The sequence below is a fragment of the Myripristis murdjan genome, chromosome 1 (genome assembly GCF_902150065.1).
Source record: "Myripristis murdjan chromosome 1, fMyrMur1.1, whole genome shotgun sequence".
Lineage (NCBI taxonomy): Eukaryota > Metazoa > Chordata > Actinopteri > Holocentriformes > Holocentridae > Myripristis > Myripristis murdjan.
Window position 1 is genome coordinate 36,482,060 of NC_043980.1, and position 18,408 is coordinate 36,500,467.

The 18,408-nt window shown below is 40.4% G+C and overlaps 1 long non-coding RNA gene across 1 annotated transcript; it reads right to left on the bottom strand.

The window, feature by feature from the left end:
* Positions 1-5,148: 5,148 nt before the first annotated feature.
* LOC115363897 (uncharacterized) lies at positions 5,149-16,167 on the bottom strand. The gene is made up of 3 exons (XR_003928617.1): positions 16,035-16,167; positions 14,020-14,069; positions 5,149-6,354 (listed from the first exon to the last, which is right to left on the bottom strand). It is a non-coding gene; the product is annotated as an uncharacterized LOC115363897 (long non-coding RNA).
* Between the last annotated feature and the right edge of the window lie 2,241 nt (positions 16,168-18,408).

An 18,408-nucleotide genomic window follows, 5' to 3' on the forward strand; every position in this document is an offset into this window, starting at 1 on the left:
GTAATAAAGAAGAAGAAAAATAAATAAATAAATAGAAATCATCTGGTCATAAATCATGGTAGCATCTTGCGTATATCAGGAAGTCCTTCACAAATTGCATCAAGTTCTTTTGGCGCTCAAGCCGGGAATCATAAATTATATTTGCGGCTGTTCTGAATGGTGACTCGAGGCAATATGCAATATGTGATATATAAAGGCCTTGTACACAGTTTTGCAATTCATCACCAGGCCTAAAATGCTCCTCTGAAAGGTCATTTTCTTGTTAGATTGAGGAGGTGTTAAATGGCAGAATGCTCCGGAATGGACTCTGCTGATATTTAGCTCGAATGCAGAGTCATTACCAGGTCAAGGTCGAGTTCAAGCAGGCGTGCGTGCACATGCGTGTTCGCGGTGTCAATTCAGGTGAAACAACAACAACCACAGTATTAATGTGCTGGAGGCTACCAAGTTTTGCTTGATCTATCAGACAACATTTAATTTCAGTTAGAAACAACTGGGGATGACTGGAGCTGGAGCTCTCAATACCGGGGATGAATCAATCAGTCACTGTATTATGAAGATACATCAGTGGGAATATAACCTTTATGAAACAGATCCCCCTTATGTGCAGTAAAACCCCATGTATTTTACCAGGATATTTAATACACGTGCTTAAGGTGTCCAGGAGCTGCATGATAATTACAATAACAGTAATACCTCTTACGGTACAGTGTCCGTTTGTAATTTATGCAGCCTGTCAGGCCTGTTCACTTTTATATAGGTCATTCTGAGTGGCTGATTTATGAAAGCTCCAAGCGAAACTTCTTATCTGTCCAGTTTTATACCTCCATTAGGCCCTCTTTGGGTGTTATTGATGGGCCTGCAGAGATGCATCATTTATGTCACTGCTTCTGACACAAGTCCTCTAGATCAAAATCTGGGGCCAAGGCATCGCATCTCCACTTCCTCCCTCACCCGTCTCTATTTGTCTCCCTCTCTCCCTTTCCCTTTATCTCTGAATCTCTCTTTGCATCTTTCTTTGTTTCTGTCCACTAATGCACAAAGATGTCTGGAGATTAAACGCCATGGACAATAACAATCTTAACGTCCAAACTAATGCGCTCCTCCGATATGGTTTGCCAACACTGCGACAGCTGCTGAATAAACCTCAGACTCCTGACATGTAATACACTGGGCACATGCAGGCTCTCTGACAAACCACCTCTGTGATTAACAGTGCAGGTTGTTTAAATGATGCTGTAGTTTAGTGAAACTAATGAGAAGAAGGAGATTCGATAATGGAAGATTTTGTTAGGGTGGAACAAGCAGAGAAGAGTGGTCCATAAGTGCATCATTAGGCCCTTGGTGACTTAACTAGTTTTAAAGGCCTCATGACACAGGAGTGTGACTCATAATGAAAACAAACAGTGGGCAGGCGTTTTGCAAATTTGAGAGTGCGCACTGCTTTGTTGACAATGCTGGTCATAATGGCAACAACTAATTACAAAACCTTTTTTAAGTAGTATTTTTTTTTTTTTTTTGACCTTCCTGTTAATTAAGGCATACAGGTATCACTCTGCCTTTGCTTATATACATACATACATACATACATATACATATATATAAATATATATATATATATATAGAGAGAGAGAGAGAGAGAGAGAGAGAGAGAGAGAGAGAGAGAGAGATCTATATAGATATAGCTATATAGATATATAAATCAGAAGCATACTAAACTGTTAGAGACAACTTTGCTTATGTATTATTCTGAGAATGAGCCCCAGTACAGCAACTTATGCTTGTTAAGAGAGTGAATGAAGTGCAGTTTATGTATATTACCCCATTTACTGTATAGGGAAGATGGACAAATGCAGTACCGGTGTACTATTTGCTATGTGTGGCAAACCTAGACCTTAAATCAAGTAATATATTGGCCTGCATGTGAGACTGTGTGCTACTGACTCAGCCAAAACAGAGGCAGTCTGCTTCACAGTGTTTTCACTGAAGACGCTAATAAGGTACACATACCGATGTGGCTTATTTTGTTGGCCATCTGGAGTCAGCAGGGACAGTAGATGCCAGATTTTTTTTTTCTTTTCTTTGCATTACTAACAAAAACAGTGAATGGGCAGATTTTAAAATTTGATTAAAAAAAAAAAAAATGCATAAAAAAAAAAAATCAGTCCTTTCTGTCCAGACTCATCAGACTGGACACATCAACATTAAAAACTCCCCCCCTTGTTTGTTCCTTCCTAAAGCATTACATAAAAAAAAAACATGTAGCATGCTATGTGCAGTTTACTTATCTCTTGTCACATGATTTCTGTGTTTTGAAGTTGCTGTTGTTGTTGTTGTTGTTGTTGTCAAATTATGTATTAGTGCCATTTGGAGCCAACAACATACAGGATCCCCTCAAGCAACATACAAGATCCTTTCAGCTGTCTGTACTGCAGAGTTTTTTGTTTTTTGTTTTTTTGCTTTTTTGTTTAGCATGCAGCTTGAGATACCTGAGCTCCAAGTCACTACTGATCATCACTGGGTGACAGCTAGGAATGATGGATCACTATCTTGCTACACTAGCTCTATGGATGCCATCATGGATCACTATCTTGCTACTCTTGCAGCTGGATGAAAAGTGTCACAGATCACAATCTTGAGCCACTATCTTGCTCCTCTGGCTGTACAGCTACAGTCATGGATCAGCATCCTGCTACAGTCTGAGGCTGTTCAGTGGATTTGCTCCCCTGGAGGAGGATGAAGCAGGTGGAAGCAGGCTTAGTCGTATCAGTGGAGAGAGTAATGACATGATGAGTTATTAGAAGTAGTGCGGGCTGTCTGATGGGAAAGGAAAAAGTTTGCTGGCTAATTAATGCTAACCTGTCCAATTTTTGGAAATTCAAGCTGTTATCACTGAGATGATTAAAAGAGCTAGTAATCAATGTTCAGATTTCATAAGATGATAATGTGAAACAGCTGCTGGCTCAAAATTACAGTTTGGTTTAACAAGTTCATGAGTTAATTTTGTTGTTGCACTTAACCAAATCATTTCAACAGAATTGATTAGGCATCAAAGCTATGTACTGTGCACGTTTGCACATTAAGTTTGTGCCAGCAGGGTTGCTCCTCTCCCTTTCATGATTCCTGATGGAGTCCACACACAGTCAGCGTACTCAGATGTCAGAGCTCATTTTCCTGTTTTCAGAAGAAGTGTTTTCTTTTCATAAATATTTTATGCAGCTGACAAAAGTAAATGAGTTTTAACTCAACATTCTGTGGTAAATGACTCTGGTGTTCACCTTTAATACCAAAAACACTTTCTCTTTACCACCTGTAGTCTTTAACTCTTCTTATCTTCCACTGTTGATGAGTTTATATGTTCAGTTATTTCACCAGTCAGTTGAGGTTTACAGACCAAGCCACAGTCAAAACTGATGTGGTGTTTTGAATTTAAAAAAAAAAAAAAAAAAATCAGTGTGTCCATGACTTTTGCCCATTTTAATATTTTCTGTTAACATTTGTGCTGTTAGACTGCCAGTGGCATGCATGGAAGTTGTGGTGACAATCGCATTTATCCCCTTAAAAATATGTTAAATGTAGTTGGCCTTCTTATAGCTCCCCCTCCTTCCATCCAACATTGCCATTTCTAGTATTAAAAAAAAAAAAAAAAAAAAAAAAAAAAAAAAAAAAAAACAGTATATATATGCAGAGAGAGTAGTATGTTTGACTTTGACATTGTGTCGAAACTTTTTTTTTAAAAAATGATCAGTGTGGGTGAACAGATCGAGACTGCACTGATGTAAACTTATTAGTAATCGAAATCAGAAACAGAAACAGAAACAGATTTATTAGAATAGTTCAAGACCATACAGGAATTTGTCTTGGTATGTTGGTGCAAATTGGAAAAACTGATAGTAAGTAAAGATAAGAGTTAAAACAAATAATAATAATATATATATATATATACACAAGATGAAATCAAATAAAAATTATCGGCAAATGGAAATACGGCAAGTACTTGATTTACAAAATATTAGATGAGAATTTTAAAACAAGTTTTTTACATGGTGGTGTCGGCATTATGCATGTGTCCAAAGGGCACGGTAAGGCAGATAGATATCGCATTGTGTGCATGTGAGCGTGTGTGCATGTGAATGAAGTATGTCGTGTCGTGGTGTGGAGAGAGGCTCAAAGGTTGAGAGGCAGTGTCAGTATCTGTGGGTGTCTGGTGGCCTTCCGCTGTAGGGAGGAAGCTGTTCTTGTGGCACAAGGTTCTTGTTTTTGTAGCCCTTCACCTCTTGCCAGAGGGGAGTGTTTTGAAGACACCGTGACCTAGATGGGAAGGGTCAGACATGATGTTTCGTGCTCGCCTCAGTGGCCTGGAGGCGTACGGGTCCTGGAGAGGTGGCAGGTTGAAGCCAATCAACCATCTCAGCAAAGCGAATGATACGCTGCAGTCTACACTGCATAGCGATGGAGGACGTGAGGATAGACTCATTGAGAAGCGCACCATCATTGGCTTTGGCAGGTTGAGCTTCTTCAGCTGCTGCAAGAAGTCCATCCTCTGCTGCGCCTCCTTGGTGAGGCAGGTGATGTGGAGGGATCCCACAGTGTCGACTGCGGAGCCACACCTGGTGATGGGCGCGGTTGGGGCTGGGTTCTGAAGTCCACAACGATCTCTGTTGTCTTTAGACCGTTGAGCTTCAAGTTGTTTTGGCCACAACAGGACACTAAATAGTCCATCTCCCATCTGCTGGCAGACTCGTTCCCACCAGAGATGAGCTCAGTGAGGACGGTGTCATCTGCATCTGCGAGTCAGAGACATTTTTACTCAGCTTCACATGCTGCTTCCTGTCAGACAGGAAGTTGATGATCCTCCTGCAGGTGAAGTCAGGCACATGCAGCTGGGAGCTTGTCCTGCAGCCAACCCGGGGTGATGGCGTTAAAGGCAGAGCTGAAATCCACAATCTAGATCTCGGCTTAGGTTCCTGCAGAGTTTCTCCTTGAACAGCATTCATTTTCAGCATGCATTGTGTTCTCCTCCGAGTACCATCAACATTTTTTTTTCCTACCCAAAGTAGCCACTGATAGAAATGACAATTATTTTAATTTATTTATTTATTGTCGTGGGGCAGATTTAACCCCAAATATAAGTAGTAAATATTGGCTGTATTTATGAGGAGTTCACCACAATCACTACTCACAATTTTGTGATCATCCCAAAAAATAAATAAATAAACAAAACACAGTAACTCAAATCAGGTAACTCATTCCAAAACATTTGCACACCAGAAAGCTTTTATGGTCTTCATTTATTTATTTAATTTTTTTCCCCCTCACACCAACAACTGCTGAGAACCAACTGAATATATTGGACTAATTTGGTAATAACATGTAAATCTCTTTTGTCACAGGGTACCCAAGAGTTTTAGCATTTAGCACACCACTGTAATAAACCTTTATATGCGATCATTTTAAATTACTGCACATAAATTCTCGTTGTCAGAAACATCATTTCCGTGCGCACAGCAAGCAGACAGTGCATCGAGACACAGGAAACAGACTCAGCTTTAGATGCCTACTTATGACAGATGTCTCTTCAAAAAAGGACATGGCTCATTCTTCCAGCCAGCGCTGAGCACATACATTCACCCTGCCAGATAATTGAACGCTTTTGTCAATAGTTCTTTGCTGACCTGGCCAGACCTTATTTGCACTGCAAAAAGAGTGGGTGCTATTCACAGTATATAATTATTAAGAGCTCAACAATTTGCTCATATGAAAAACAAGCTGCTGAGAAAGGCCACTGGGATAACATAATTGTGCATGAGCCATCTCTATCAAGTCCTCTCGAGGGCCTTTTCAGCGTCTCCACCCTCTTATTCAGCTGGTGAAGGAAATATGAACTCACTGTTACTGCTGTGCAGTTACTAAAACAGCAGAAGTGCTAATTGTCAAATTTTCTCACATCAGCATTATTCTAAATAGGGCCCATGAAGGGAAAAGCTGCCAGCAAAGCCAAGAGCATTAATGAAGGTGGGGCTGCACTGGGCGTGGGGCTGCTCGTGGTTGGAAGTGGGTCGGGGTGGCAGATCTTGAAGACTCCTCACTCTTCATTGCCAGTGCGGCACTGAACAATGCAGGAAAGTCAAGGGAAGTAAGCAGCCAGAGGGAGTTGGAACATTTTTTGTACATATGTCTATTGCCTCCCCTGGGGCATTAAATCCTTGAACAACGGATGTCATGAACTTGTTAAACCAACGCGCTTTACTGAACCAGAAGAGGCTGTGGAGAGGTGCTGCTGTGAATCCATCAGCCCTGTCTTTGTCCACTGGCATCACAAAACATCACTGCATTAAGAGGTCTCCGGGCAGACTGTGTGAATGAAAAAAGATAGTTTTATGGGGGAATAAGTCCTTGGAACTTTAAGCAAAACACAAAACAACAGGTTGCACTTTTGAATCTTGATGGAGGACAAATATTCAAATCCTTTGAGGCCACCGACACAGCAAGCCAAGAGGAAAGAGTCTCAAATCCACAGATGCACACTGTTTTGATTTGTATGTGGTCCACTGTATATCCATGACATTTACATATATTTCACATATACAGTCAACTCAAGAATTGGCATCCTTCATGAAAATGAGCAAAAACAACATGCATAATGGTTCAAATGATCTGCTCAAACACTTGGGAAGGCTACATGTATGTGTGTGTGTGTGTGTGTGTGTGTGTTGCTTTTTTTTTGTAATATTTTTCTATGAAAAATATGGGTCAAATTGAAAGACAATTTATTTAATTATATATAAAATAAATAAATAAAACCATTTATTTAAAATGAAGCTAAACAAAGTGTTGTTTAAAATGAAATAGATGAAAATCTTTTGTTTGTTTGTTTTTCCCTTTTTTATAATATGATTTTGGACACATGTAATGTGATACATTGCTACAGGGAAATCCAACAAGCTTTCAAAGAGTGGTTGATGACAAATTAGGTAACTGATACAAATAATAATAATAATAGTAATAATAATATTAATGATAATAAAATAGAATAAAATAAAATAAAACACAGAAACAAACAGGTGAAACTACCACAAGTACGGACAATAATCACCAAGTTTCAACAAGTGTGGAGCGGTGAAGAGGGTGAAGAAAGCAAAGTGGAACCCTAGGATCACAGTTTCACAGCTGCAGTTTAGTGGAGTCTTGGGGTTATCAAGTTTCAAAATCAGCTGTTAGACACCACCTCCATGTCAACAAGCTCTCAGAAAAAAAAAAAAAAACTGGTACTGAAAATTGAAGTGCCTGAACTTTGTCAAGCAACACTCTCGTGTGGTTAAATGAAAGCAAAATTGATTTCTTTGGCCATGGGCACCATCAGCACGTTCAGGGATAAAACACACATACAAGGATTAACCCTCAGTAATATATGGTGGTGGCTTATTGATGTTTCGAGGCTGTATTGCTGCTGGTGATGCAGGGGCTTTGGTTTAGATCAATGGCATGGCACATTCAACTAACTACCAGGATATTTTAGCCCGGCTGTCTCTGCCAGGAGGTTGAAACTTGCACCTAGACCTCTCAACAGCACTCCAAACATGCATCAAAAATCAACACAGGAGTGGTTGAGGGAACAGAAAATCAATCTTCTGCTATGGTCTGACTTGAACCCTATGAGGGCAGACTACAACTGTGTATCGAGAATATTAAGGATCTTGAAATTTTCTACATGAAGGATTGGTTTGTCAGATTCATCTTCCATTTGATTACTAGCTGGTTTCATCCCATTTTAAAGCTACATTAAGCAATATTAGGTAAAAAAAAATTTTGCTGTAAAATAACCCTTTGCACTACCTGAGTCGTCACTGTACGTCTCTTTCCACCTGATCATTTTAAAGCCAGGTGATTATTTTTTCGCGATTTTAGCTTTCAACATTTTTGCATCTGCCCAACGATAAGCTCCTCCTCTGCGATCCACTTCACCCCTTGTCGCGTCAGCTTCATTCAAAACTGCATGTTCTGCAGATAAACATATCCAAATTTTAGATCAACCATGCAGATGTCTCTGTCACTGCAATCAGTGCTGCAGCTGCAGATGTTAATGCAAGGTGGAACCAGGCCCAAGAAAAAGTAAATACATTGCAGGTTGCCTTCAGCTTCAACACATTTTTGAAGTTCAGAGGCAAAAGTCTCTGAACTTCAAAGTGATCCAACAGAAGCCTGGCAAATTACAATGTATGCCATTTCCATTAAAAAAAAAAAAAAAAGACAGGTGATATGCCAGGGGAGGGGAAGCTTTGTGTGTTAAAACACGGAGTTTGTGCTCTTGACACCCTCTAGTGGTAGTGCAGCTCATTACATTTTTAAATTTTCATAAATCTCATATGATATGAAGGTTCACATTAGCCAGTGGACCACCATAGAGCACTTGACTTTGTCAGGCTAAACGAAGCAAATAACTTTTTCTTACACTCTACTGTATGCTCCAAAGCTCAAGACAGTTAGCATAACTGCATGAGGGAAAAAAAAAACAACAACTTTCTAGCTATCTAGCAAACTAAGTAAGTTTAGGGTCAAAAGTGATGGGGGTGTTTTTCTGAGACTGTCATCCTTTAAATAAAGTATTAGTTTGTTTGCACAGCAGGTTATTACGAGCTTTAGTTACATTTTACAATTAAGCGACCTCTAGTGGTCGTGTTGAGCACAGCACTGTGGTGTCGTATTAAGGGCGCAAAGCTCGTTCAGGAAACACTCCTGTTATATACTATGTTATATACTATGTACACACACTGACACTGCACCTGTATGTACAGACAGATCTATTGCGTCCTATTTCTATTCTATTTTTGTGTTCTGGCTTTGATGTTAACACTGATGTCAACTACTGCTACCGCTGCTATGTCATTTTCCCCCTCGCGTGACCAGAAACGGTCAATCTAATCTAATCTAACCTAATCTATATTGCTAGTCTTAATTGGGTGCCTTATCAGGAGCCTAACACATTATCTAGGCAAATATTACATGTTTGCTAACTTTTTGACTTTCCACTCACTACTATTACTCATCATCATGTGCTCCATTTACTACTGTCCTGCTTTTGTTTCTCTTCCTGCTCTTTGTCTTTTCTCTTTCATTCTTCGCTCCCACAGGTATAAGTCCTTCATTTTCCTCTTCATTTTGGATAGCGGTTCAGGAATCAAAATAAACTTGCTCCAGTTTCGGAGCAAGTGCCCTTTGGAGAGGTAGTTTAGGGAGGTTCCCACATTTTGAGACATTTGACGCACCATTATGACCCGTATCAATGCTGTCCTGGTCCCGGTTGTCATATCGGTACTGTTTTAGTAAATGAGCAGTAGGCCCAGTGAATTTTCTGACCCAATCACAGCATTTGTGGACTCATCTTGCCCCTGAATTGCAGTAGGACTCATAATAATTCACTGTGGTCCCCAGTGTGTCAGCCCTTGGGGGCCCCCCCTCATACTGGGGCCTCAAGCCGTTGCCTGCCTAAATTTACCACAAGGGAGTCTTTGCAAATTAATCGTAGCAGTGCCAATACTTTTGAACCTATTTTTGAAAAATGTCAGACGCACACACACACATGGTGTAACTATTTTCCTCATAAGTATATACAAGCTCTGTCTACATATCAATTCTAGCAAAAAAACATTTAATCTGCTGTAACCAACGTAATTATTTTATTCCAAAACCAAAGTTTGTCATGGCTAATCACCTGACTTATTGCCTTAAAGCGAAACTCACTTAGAATCACCGTCTTTCTCTACACCACCATTTAGCCATCTCGGTGTTGGCTTCTGTTTACAAAAGTTTCTAATAAGGGGCAGCCTCTGGTTTAGAGGATCCATCCCAGTGCTTTCCCCTTTAATAAGACAAGAAGGATGCCAATTATGGGCCCTTTGCTGCGGACCCAACTCCCAAACCTCCCCTTTAAATTGGACACTTGAGCTGCCCTTGTGTACAGAATGTCTCCGCTTTCCTGCACTCACGCTCAACCAATCTCTTTTCATGAGCTGAAGTTTCAAAGGGGGGGAGAGGGGTGGGGAGTGAGGGGGTGAGGAAAGTAATTCTTGACTGTATCCGGCAAACTGGGTGTGTTTGGAAGATGATGGCAAATATTTGTTGTGGCTTCATCAATCATCACCGTAAAGAGCCCTGGAACATCTGTGAGATCTTGCGTGAGGACCAGACGTGATGGATCCACATAAACAGGATTAGGAGGACATAGACAAAATGAAAAATGTGTAAGGGGGGGAGGGAGGTGGTGGAATCATCATCTTTAACAATAAACATGATTTATTAGGGTTCAGTGATGATTATCCGTGGATATTCTATTCTGCTCTACTTTCTGTAGCGCATAACACACTACATTACAAAGCCGCAACTTGTTTTTTCCTCTGTGTTTGTTTTCACCGGCACCTCGCGGTATCCAAAGAGCTTCTATTCTCACTTGAGTTTGGTGTGAGCAGTTTGGTTCAATTGAAAGTGGTACGTCTGTGATCTCAGCTGTTATGTGTGTGATCCCAATTTTTCAGCTGTCAGAAGAAAAAAGAAAATACAAAATTCAGTCAATTAGTGTATTATGCCGAGTCTTGTCATGAACCGTTAGGATTTTTTTTGTAGTGTAGCATATCAAAGGCTTACAAAGACTGTAACAAAATGGCCGAGGCTCTTATGTAATACATGTAATGCATAGTAGGCTATGCGGGAGAACAGACTGTCATTTGGAAATGTAACTGAGACCTCCCACTGTAAAGGCTTTTAGTATGGAATGTAATTTCTACTGGCCCTCTTTATTCATGAATCACTTGAGGGCTATTCAGGAACCACAGCATGTAAAAGCCAACAAAACATACTGTTCATGGTCGTATTTCCAAAGAGCATTTCTGATGTTAGGAATGGTGCAGCGCAGACTATAAGGGATTATGACAGCTGGCCTCATCAAGAGGCGGCCACCCTCAAGACCTGCTGGGTTTGAAGTTTTTTTTTCTTACTTGCCTCATGTCTCAAATAATCAACTAACCACTGTAATGATCCTCTCTCATATTTGAAATGTTCTGCATGATTTGCCTCTTTGGTAAGTACATATACCGGTAAATGTGCAAACGTGCCATGCATGTGTAAACAATGCCAAAGGTAAAGCTGAATAATCCTTGCATCCCTGGTATAATGGCTCATGGTACAAGGGAATGCAACTGAAATATCTCTGGTCTCTCAAGCTTACATAAACAAATACTACATTCTTCTCCGGTTCAACAGTGTCAATCAGGGGTGGCCAACCAATCACGAGCCACACACCGTTGCAAAGAGCCACTCAACACATGTATGCTCAAACTAAAACAACTGCAAAAAATTCCATTATTATTTCAAATATGACAATATTCCTCATTTGATACGAATTCTGTAAACAGCGTACCGTTTGGATATTCCGAACCTTCTTCCCGAATGCCACGTTTTCCAATTAAGATGTGAGGTATGCCTTTATTATTCAGGCTTTAGGAGTTTTCTCTGTTCTGGCCTGCGTCTAAGTCGCTTTTAGCACAGTTTGCTACACATGCTGTGTGTTCTAATTAAATATTAAACATAATGTTTAAAACTGACTTTTAAACATTAGGAAAGACTTGGATATCAATAGGTTTTTGGATACATGCAAATCTCTTTTCATAAATGTGGTTGAAAGAAAGAGGGAGGCTGTGTTCCCATGGTCGGAGTATGCACCGCTGCATGTAAACAGAAATATTGCTGGAATATTCATCTTCATTAGCCACGTTTCATCTTAGAAAAATCTGATTCTCAAATGCAAGATGATCCAGACATTACAGCTGTTCTGTCTTCTGACACAGACCGTACAAATATTGTCCACCGCGGCGTATCTTGAACATCGCAAGACTCATCCAAACCAATGCTGAAATACCAGTCGGAGTTATTAATATCTGATCTTGTCTGTTCAGTGGTGTGCCGTGACAGGTGCAGATCTGGCACACAACGCTTCAAATTGTCATTTTCAGGAGTGAGGATAGCAACAACATCTGAGGCGCGTCTTTACAAATTCCCCTTTATTATATGGCTTTTTAGCATGAGCAATGTTCCAGGACAGCTGAAATGATGCCAATGTGACCGTCTCTAAGTGCTTTGTAACTTCTTCAAAAAAACAGAGTCTTCTTCTGAGTGATGTTTCAACATCACTCATAAACTTGTGCTTGAGACGTTCACTGCCTTCGGGGAACTCCTGGGTCATGTCAGCATGGAGTGAGACGAATAGGCACTCCAGGTCTGACACTTTAACAAGGCCCATCAACCAGAGGGGTTTCCCATTTTGTCCCCCATCACCACCACCCAAAAAAAAAAAAAACTACCATTACTCTAATTCCTCTTCATATTTGCGCTTCGCTTTACATTTTCCTGACTCTGCCATGGCGGTTCAGCCAGCAAGTATGTTTTGCCTTTGGATTAGAGCAGCCACATGCATGACACATGTCGACAACATTTTTTTTTTTTTTTTAAATACTGGCAAAATTATTGGCAGTACTATCAAATATTCAAGCACTTTTTCATCTATTTGAAATATTTCGAAATGTGGGGAAAAAAACCAAAAACTAAATTGAACTAGAACCGCCCTGAGCCACACAGGAGCAGGCAAAGAGCAGCATCCCGCTCAGGAGCTGCCGCTTCGCCAACCCGGGTGTAAAACATGTAAAGAACTGCCTGAATAACGGGGCGCTCACCAGGTAGAGCATGTACCATTTATCAAGGCTGAGTCCTTAACGTTGTGGCTGAACCCAGGCCATTCGCTCCATGTCATCCCCTTTCTCCCCCCTTTTACTGCGACCATCAAATAACAGCAAACTGCCCCAGAAATAATCTAAACAAAAAAGAATTACCCGATAAATAGTCCTCACCTTGATCAATTGAACAAGTGCTCACAATGTTCTCTGACAGCCAGCCATTGCTGTTATACATGTATGAAGGTTAGCTGCAATGCTTTGACTCCAGCCAGACCTTCTACAGAGAAAAAACAACAACTTGTCCTTTCTCTCTGTTAGAACCTTTCAGCTTCTTCCTGGAATTCACAACCTTTTTTTCTCTGCTAGCACTGATGAATGACTTTCTGTAGAGTCAGAATGAATCATACCATCCTGCCATTCGTAAACATAAACTGCACTGACCGTCTGGATCATCACAGCTTGTTGGTAAAATGACCTTTCACATGTTGGGAGGAAAAGCTACCACCAAGATCATCTACTAGGTCTCTGGTTGGTATATCTCTGTCCTGTGTGCATGCTGACATGTGCATTGCTCCATTACAGCAAGAGCCTCTAGATGGTGCTAAATCATCATAAAGTCCCATAATGTACCTTTAACAAATTCATGGTTCCTAACATTTTTTTAGGCATCGGTTTATAACTTGACGTCATTTTTAACCCTCTATAAGTTTACTGAATAGGTGGCTACTGTTTAGCCTTTGTTTGCATTTATTTTCTAACTTTTCAGCCATCTGTGTGAAAGTGTGTGTGAATGAGGCAAACACAGGAAAGCACTTTGAGTGGTAGACTAGAAAAGCACTATAGAAATGCAGTCCTTTTACCATTTACAATTTAACTGTACTTCAAGAATTCCTCAGATTCCATTGTTTTTTTTTTTTTTGTTTTGTTTTTTTTTTTAAATACTGACTTTGTCTATTACAACATACAGAAATACAGAGTCCAAATAAATTGCTCTTTGCACAAAAGTGAGAGAAACATATTCCCCCAGTGCAAAAGTATTACATGTATGGAAACTGGACTTGAAAAAGTAGTTTGGCATTGAAAACGTGCAGTGGTAAATACGGGTGTCGAGGCTGGACTGGTCGATGGGCATTTCAGCTTCGCCATCAACTCTGACCCGGGGTCAGCTCCCACCTTGGGCAAAGTTTTCACTGAGAGCAAAGTTTTCATTTTTAAATTTTTTAGCCACAAGCATGACCAAAGTATTAGTTGCATAATATTCACTGAAGCTAAAGTCAGAATTTAACTTTACACTTACCTGAGTGTAGTCTAAGCCCACCTTGGCCCTGAGAGCTCAATGGACTGCAGCTTTAAAAACACATATAGACAAAATACAAGTAAATGGAGAAAAATGGAAAATGAACTTGACAACGTTAACGTTAGCCTGCAGTTGAAAACACATTTCCAGTCACTGCAAACTAACTTTGGGAGGCACTGTTTAGAGTCGCCATATTCATCAACTTTAAGTGTCCTCTGGAAACACTTCCTCTATTGTTTGTTGTAATTGCAGCACGTTTTCTAAATGCTGCACATGTTGTCAAATTGATGAGGATGCTTTCTTAACCTGCTTGTGTTTTCTCTATTTGCATGTGTTTTCTGAGGTTTTCAGTGCACTGTGGCCATCATATAAACCTTAGTTTGGCTTGCTTAAATGTAGTCACTTGCTAACCTAAGTTTTCAGAAAATAGCCTAATAACTGTCCAGATGAAAATGCAGACCCAGTTTCTGAACAAAATGATTTTGGGTGCACTAGTAGCTGCAGCAGTGAAAAACAGTGTAGGTGTTACGGGCCCTGAGCCTGCGTGGACCCTGATGAACAGATGATGCTGCAACACAGCTGGAAAACGTTGTAAACCGTAGTAAGTGAACACGGTGTGTCATTCCCTTTCAGCAACAGTTTGCTTTATGAGTCATGGTGTGTGTAGTCAGTAGTCTGGCCTCTCCACGCAGCCGCTCACATCCAGGCTTCATGACAAATGAGGCTGGAATGGAATCTCAACAGGCCATTTTTATTTAGCCTAACACGTAATCTACTAATGTAACCAATTCACATCTAATCTCACATCAGCGGCTGCTGCATTTATGAAATGATTCAATTGCTTTATGGGGTCAATGTTGTTCTTTAAATCAAATATTAAGTCTGCAAATAAAGATAGATTAACCTATTGTGTAGTTAAAAAAATATATGAAATGGTGCAATGGACTGGGACAAGTTATATGGATCTGTTAATTATTTGTAATCCAATTTCATTTGTACCAATATAACATGAAATATGCATCCTTATCAGGTGTGATAATTTTTTTTTTTTTTTAAAAAAAGGTACATTAGCCCATTCACCTTGTTGATATCTTGCACATATGAATATGTATACGCAAAGGCATACACTTGGACTGTGACAACAACAGGAGGGCATACATTAAAATGATTGCTAACTAAAGTGATATTTTAATTGCCTAACAAGGCTACCAAGCACTCCAAAACTTCAGAGACTTGGCTTAAATTTATTATGCATATTTCAGATAATTTCATGTGTTACATAACACAGGAATGCCATTCAAGGAACATGTAAAAACACTCAGCATCCAGCCAGACTAGATAATTTTTTTTTTTTTTTTTTTTTTTTTTGTAAATCACAGTTCTCAGTGTTTTTCAAAATAAAACCCTTACTGCGTAATCTACCGGTCTAAACTGTAGTATCATTCTTTGATTTGATTGATGATGGGATTCGAGATTTCAAGAGATTCCTGTGCCCAGCCTGTCTTTAATTTCTTTTTATGTTCTCAAGTGATGCATTTTTATTTTTATTTATTTATTTATTTTTTTAATTTTAATTCTACCAAGTTTGATGTAGTTTGAAAATAGCCTACGCTGTGTTTATCTCCCTTGTGAAAATCCTTCTGTACAACTGGACAGCTGAAGGCAACAAGCTGGTGATATGCACGTACATGGCATGGTGTCTGAGGACCCACTTTGGCCTGGAAATGAAGTTTCAACTGATGTGTCTCATTATTAAATGACAACATACTGATTACTTAGATTTCAACTGGGCGTGCAAATGTCACATGGGGGAGAGAAAGTGGGCCGAGGCAGGTTTCATTGAAGAACACGAAACGATTTAGTAACTAAAACTAGAAACCACAAGGAGCACAGTGAACACCGAGAGCACCAGGAGCACATACACGGCAACAGAACAACACACAGTAAACAGGCAAAGAACTGAGCTGAAGACAAGACGTAAATACACTAGGAACTTATTAGGAAACAAGACCCACCTGGGGAAGGGGCTGGAACGCCAGACTGGAGAACAGAGGACTGGCTGAGGGAAACACTGAGGAGAGAACAGCACAATCAGGCCTGATACACAACTTAAGACAGGTGTGGGAAGCTGGGAGGGGCAAACAAGAGTGACACAGAGCAGGTGTGGAGGAGTAACAGGGAACAGATGAAAGAGCTGACTGGTTAGGACAACACAGGGGGAGGGACTATCAAACTGGGTAACAAGACGCAGGTGAAAACACTAATGAGTGACACTGCAGGGCAAAGCAACAGGCAAACAGAGCAGGAACACACAAAGACAACAGAGTCCAGGGGAAAGTTAAAAGACAAAGAGTTCAGGAAAAGTCCAAAAACAACAGTCTAAATACAGAACCATGATGGCAAAATAGTGAACTGAGGGGTGAAATGCATGCTTTTGCACCCTCGGAGAAGCAGGCCTGTGAAAATGGGAGGCCCAGTTCCTCCTGACATCACGTGGTGTTCATAGTGTTCATTCATAGTGTAATGGTGTCCACTGCATACAGGCTGTTAAACAGCTGATACTCTTTTCCCAAACTTTTACAAGACTGTGTTGCAGCAACATTAACTTTATGTAACCCAAGTGGATATATTGTATAGTATCCTTTTAAGCACGTAGACTCAAAATAATGTGACCTCGTCCATCAAGAAACACACTTGAGTATGACAAAGGCATTCCAGCAAGATGAATTTCTCTTATAAAGAGTACTCATCAGTGCCAGACACTGATCTCTCTAAATCCTGCCTGTTCCTTAGAGCTGATCCATTGGCTGAGGCATTTCTCAATGTGTAGACAATGTGGCCAGACACGATTAGAAGTCAGCTAGGATACACTCTGTCCAAACCTGTCTTCCAAGATAGAGGGAGAAAACCGTTATCAGAGTAGGTCAGCTATCTGCAGGGCCTACACAGGGTGCAAAATGCTGTTATTCATTTGTTATCCTCCCCTTGTGTCTTTAAAGCCTGCGCAGTTTTAAATTGAAATCTGGTTAAAATGAAAATGGGCATTTTGTTGTTCTTCCGTGGTGTTTGCGCTGCCATGGCCTTTGCAACTGGAAGACACAATAATGGAATGTGGACACATGGTGAAAAGGCTTTCAAGTGCAGACGCTGCATTGCTTGTACAATTTGTGAATATACAGCAGCATAGTCAGCGACAACACACATCTTTTAAAAGCAAAACTATTGCATGCTAAGTATGATTTATAACAGCAGTCATCATGTCTTCTCATGCTAAGCATGTCCCATGCAGGTCATTTGTAAAGTCTGAAAAAAGAAAACAGGATTCTTAATTCCTACAGAGCTGTGTTGAAATTATGTTGGAGTTAAGTTCTCCAGTGCTCTAGCTTTCCGGCCTCTCCCCTCTATGCTCCCAAAACTCAATTTCACCAAAGTATGAGATATTGATTCCATACAGATGTAGTCATGTCTGAGCTGTTACATTAGGACTTGCTTAATCTCAGGCCCAGAGAAAGAACTGAATGTAACAGGCATAAGCCATAAATCTGGCCTCCCCTACACCTGCAGAAATCCCTCCACTATAGCCCCACACTGCCAATGCATTAAAAGCAACCAGGCGTAAATATCTCTTGATAGACTTGGGGGAGTGCAAATCAAACTTTCCCCCTGTGCTATATGCAAAATCACAAGCTTATTGCAGCATGTGACAAATACACTAGATTGTTCTTTGTCAGTGAATGGAAACAGCTGAGTGAAACACTCCAGTTCTCTACAGGAGAGAGTTTCAGACTTTTATGAAAAAGAAGGTTTGTAATAGCAAGGCCACGCACACTGTATGTACGCCTGTTATGTGTGTTCAGGAAACCCGGGCTCTTCAAGCTGTGTGAATTCAACTTTTGGAGAACGTGTTGGCGGTTTTGTAATCACAGCAGCGTGGCACTAACACGGCCCCATTTATGTGCTCAGCCCCCACCGCGGCCTGCCTGCTAAAAATGCATGCACTCATGATCCTGTAAGGTGCTCTGGGTAACAGCGTTAACCCAAGGGCCTAACAGTTAAGTTTATATTAAGTGACTATGCATTAATCACCCATGCAAACATTTTAAACATCTTTTTTTTTTTTTTTTTTTTTTTTAACTCATGGTTTGATGGCTATCCGCTTGTAATTATGTTTAATAAGATGTTGCTGTCATGGCGAGTTTATAATGAACAACTAATAGAATAACTACTCTGACCTGTTGATCCTTGTGCATGATAATAGGCCTAGATGTTCCATATCCAGTAAGCAGTAATAATTGCATTAAGTATCTGCTCATTAGCCGACTCACAGACAACCCCCACGCTCACTACTGGAGTGTAAAAACATATTCAAATCAGGCCTAGTGCACCAGA